The sequence below is a fragment of the Triticum dicoccoides genome, chromosome 5B (assembly GCF_002162155.2).
Source record: "Triticum dicoccoides isolate Atlit2015 ecotype Zavitan chromosome 5B, WEW_v2.0, whole genome shotgun sequence".
Lineage (NCBI taxonomy): Eukaryota > Viridiplantae > Streptophyta > Magnoliopsida > Poales > Poaceae > Triticum > Triticum dicoccoides.
Window position 1 is genome coordinate 545,264,200 of NC_041389.1, and position 5,130 is coordinate 545,269,329.

Genomic DNA, 5,130 nt, shown 5'->3' on the forward strand with positions numbered 1-5,130 from the left:
ATGAAAACATAATAGGTTCAGATCTGAAATCATGGCACTCGGGCCCTAGTGACAAGCATTAAGCATGGCAAACTCATAGTAACATCAATCTTAGAACATAACGGATACTAGGGATCAAACCCTAACAAAACTAACTCAATTACATGGTAAATCTCATCCAACCCATCACCGTCAGCAAAGCCTACGATGGGATTACTCACGCACGATGGTGAGCATCATGAAATTGGTGATGGAGGATGGTTGATGATGACCATGGCAACAGATTCCCCTCTCCGGAGCCCTGAACGGACTCCAGATCAGCTCTCCCGAGGAAGAATAGGGCTCGGCAGCGGCTCCATATCGTAAAACGTGATGAATCCTTCTCTCTGATTTTTTTCTCCCCGAACATGAATATATATAGTTGGAGTTGAGGTCGGTGGAGGTCCAGGGGACCCACGAGGCAGGGGGCGCGCCCCAGGGGCGTGGGCGCACCCTGAACCCTCGTGGACAGGGTGTGGGTCCCCCTCTGTTGATTCTTTTGCCAATATCTTTTACTAATTCCAAAACGTGACTCCGTGGAGTTTTAGGACATTCCGAGAACTTTTATTTCTGCGCAAAAATAACACCATGGCAATTCTGCTGAAAACATCGTCAGATCGGGTTAGTTCCATTCAAATCATGCAAATTAGAGTGTTTGGAAAAGTAGATACCACTAATAAAAAAATACACTTCCGTGATGATACGTGTTTGTCACAGTAGGTCACGTTTTCTGTCATGCATGTACATCCATGACAATTTTATGACAGAATCAAAATAGTCATTCATGTGCTGTCGTAGAAGTGTTCCATGACACTACCAAAATTATCATCACGGAAGTGTCCACTTCCATGACGATAAATCACGCGTCATAGAAGTGCTTTCACCAAGGGTGACCAACACGTGGTATCCACCGTAACTGAACGCCGTTAAGCTATCGGGTCCGGTTTTGGATCCGATAACCCGTTAACAGCCCCGTCCAATGGAGATTTTCCACATGTAAAATCATCATTGGCTGGAGGAAACACGTGTCACCTCACCGTTGGGACAGATGTCATCCACTCATTGGACCAAATGCGCCTATGATACGTCGACACATGGCATGACCCAACAGAGGCCCATTCCTGTTAAAAGGCCGGCCCGTTTGACATGGTAAAAAGGTGGCGGGCCAGCCCACGGAAAGCCTGTTAACGGCCTGTTCACATACAACCCATTTACACACCGCTAACCCAGGGCCTGTTACGACCTATCTGAATTAGGCCCAGTAGCGTCATCTGGGCCGTCCAATATAATTCCAGCCCGTTTTAACTTCCGGCCCATGTATGTCCCATGACGTCTTTCGGCCCATATGAGGCCCTTTGTAACTCTTGGCCCATTAACGGCCCGTGGGGAAACTGGCCCGTAATGAACAGTGTATCACTTTATACCCATTAACGGCACGTGGTGAAACTGGCCGGTAATGAACAGTGTATCACTTTATACCCATCAACGGCCCATTATTCTGTTGGGCCATTTCCAGCCCATGTTATCTTTTGGCCTTCTCAGGGCCCATTTATTCTTGGGATCATTTCCAGCATTCGTTTACTTACGGCCCGTTACTGTCATTTTCTGCTTGTGGGCCAAATTCAGCCCGTGGTTACAGTCGGCCCGTTAATACGTTGGGCTGTTTTCATAGTGTCATCAAATATGGCCGATTAATGATGGCCCATTATGGTCGGCCCATGAGTGGACGATTCCAACTCTAGCCCATTTACGGCCATAATGTGGTCTGTTATTGGCCCATGTTTGGCCAACCGATCATATGGCCCGTAGAAGGCCCATTGATGATACGGTCCGTAGAAGGCCCATTGTCTCTACGGCCCGTAGAAGGGCCATTGTTTCTACGCCCCGTAGAAGGCCCATTGTTTCTATGGCCCTTAGAAGGCCCATTCTTTCTACGACCCGTAGGAGGCCCATGGTAACTACAGTAAATATGTAGCCCATGGTTATTGTGGCCTAGTTTTAAAAAATAGGTTATTGCGGCCACTAGCAAACCGCGGAAAAAGAAATGCACTAACTACAAGCAAACAAGTAAACAAGACAATAAGGAAATAAATAAGCAAGCAACTTACGCTAGGCTATCACGGCTATTACACATATTACATCCACTGGGCATTAAAGTTTGCCACCAGTGCAAATATAGGGAACAAAGCAGCATATAAACACCACAGCAAAACAAGTCCAGAGCTAAAACCACTTCATAAGAGCTCAAGAAACAATATCCTGGGTACCCATAATGCTGGCAAGATGCTTAGCAAGCTTATTAACTTTCTCTTGTTTGGCGCTTAAATCCTCCAGCACTTGCTGTTGCACCAGAAAGTATGCATCTAAATTCTACAGGGACTTCCTTAGTCCTTCGGCCTCCTCTCGCATAACATCTGATCGATGTCTTTCAACTTGAAGTTGAGACTCAAGAAGCCGAACTGATTCAGGCAGCGAGTTCGAAAAGCTGGTGCCAGCAGTAGTAGCCAGTAACTCGAACACTACATCAAGATAGGACTTTGGGGTTGTCTCAGCGTCTTCAATATAGTTTTTATCAGCTTTCTTGGAGACCAATAGGGATGTCTCACTATCTTGAACCTTATCTTTATTACTTACTTTACCATTGCATAACGGGGTACTCTTCTCCAATGTTTTATCCATGTTCTAAAAGAGAAACAAACAAACACATCACAGGTTTACAATGTAGTATACGAAACTCATTTTGGTAAACCAGTTCAGTAGTAAGGTGGACAGGATAACAACATGAAACAAACATATCTATTTAAGACAAAGCAACATAGACAGAATATAAGTGTGGGAAACTACACAACAATAACAACACTTGTAATGTGCATGGCATGAGAACATAATTGTTTATTCAATTAAAACTAAAATCAACATAGAGCAAGTTACAACAGCAAATATGTTAAAGAAACATGTTTAAAACATACCTGTTGCGCCATTGGAGTTTCAATTGCATCCTTCAAATTTCAAATTAGTTGGTATGAGTAAATACAGTGATGCGAGAGAAACGTAGTATGAACCATAGCTATGGAACCTGACCTGAGAATAATTATTCTTTTGCTTTAATCGTTGACTTGGGGTTCGGAGTGGTGGTCCTCGTGCTTGGGGCACTGCAGTTGCCTTACTAACTGCTCGTGTTTGGGTGCTCCGTGGTGGAGACGGTGCTGTGTCAATGGGAGTTGCGTTACTATCTGCTGGGGTTGGGGTTAGAAGGGGTGTATCTGGTTCTCTGTCCAACTGGGTAGGGGTACAATCTGCGTGAGTCTGGGTTATGTGTGGCGGGGCTGGTTCTTGGGCAAGTACAACCGTGGTTATATCTGCATTGACAGGTAGCCCGATCTTTTCTAAAGACCATATTTTTACTCCCACAGATACTGCCATCACCCCCTCCAATTGAAATGGCTGATAAACAAGAAAAGTAATTGAATGTATAGACATTGTAAGATAGACAGGTGCAATGGATAGTAGGGAAGAAAACATGGCATGAAATAATTCACATTTATGTTGTCTAACCAAACAGAATAGCAGGACATAATTTCACATACATGATGGCTAATTAAACAGGATAGCATGACACAATTTCACATGTATGATGGCTAACTAAATAGGATAGAATGACATACTTCAAAATATGATGACTATGTAAACATGATGACATGATATAACTATAGGATGTGTCTATTAAAGTGGTTGGCATGCCATAAATCACAAACATGTCGTCGATGGAAACATGATGGCATGATATTATTCACATATAGAATGCCATAATTCAAAATATGATGACTATGTAAATAGGATGAGGTGATATAACTATATTATGTCTTTAGAAAATGGGTTGGGATGCCATAATTCAGATACATGCTGTCTATGTAAACATCATGGCATGATATAATTCAAATATATGATTTATATACTAAGGAAGTTAGCAGAGGGTAGTCGCATATATGATGTGTCAACTAAGGAGACGGCATTCAATATTGTGTATATGATGTAAAAACTAAGCATTGCAATACAACATATGCATGATAGGAGTAATATAACCCTGCCAAGTTTGAGCATACACCTCAGGGGGATAATAGGACTGGTCATCTGCCTATGAATCGTCCTCTGAAGAGCTATCTGTAACCAACAAGATATCTGCTTCAGCAGGTAGCATTGTCTGCCCTGAAGACCTTGTTTTCACTCCAGATTTCTCCATCACCAATTCAAATGGCTAGTGCACAGGAAGAGCAGTTGAATATACAAACATTGTCGACAAAAGCAATGAGAAATACAACAAAAGGACGGCATGATATAATTCACATATATTACGCTTGGCTAAACATAATGGCATTGCATAATTCACATATATAATGCCTTGCAACAAGATAGCATTGCATAATTCACATATATAATGTCTTGCAACAAGATGGCATTGCATAATTCACTTATATGGTAATTAGACACTAAAGAGGTGGCATTCACACAAAGCATGTCTAAACTAAGCAAATGACATAGCAATGCAATATACCATAAGCACAATATGAGCAACATAACCCTGCTAAGTTAGAGCATGCACCTCGGGAGGAAATAGGACTGGTCATCTGTCTCTGAATCCTCCTCTGAGGAGCTATCCTTAACCAGCAAGACATGCGCTTCGTCAGATATCATTGTCTGCTCTAAAGACCTTGTTTCCATTCCAGATTTTTCCATGACCGTGCCAAATGGATGAGGCACAGCAAGAGTAATTGAATGTACTAAAATTGTTGACAAATTTAACACGTAATAAAAAAATGATGGCATGATATAATTCACATATAAGATGACTGGCTAACATGGGTGGCATTGCATAATTCACATATATGATGCCTGGCTAAACAAGATGGCACTGCATGATTCACATATACGATAAAGAAAATAAACAGATGGCGTTGACACAAAGTATGTCTAAACTCAGAAGATGACATCTTTGATGTATACAGTAAGCAATGCAAGGCACCATATGCATGATATTACCAACATCAGCATGCCAAGTTAGAGCGAAGACCTCATGCGGTAAATAGGAGTGGTCTTCTCCTTCTGAATCCCCCT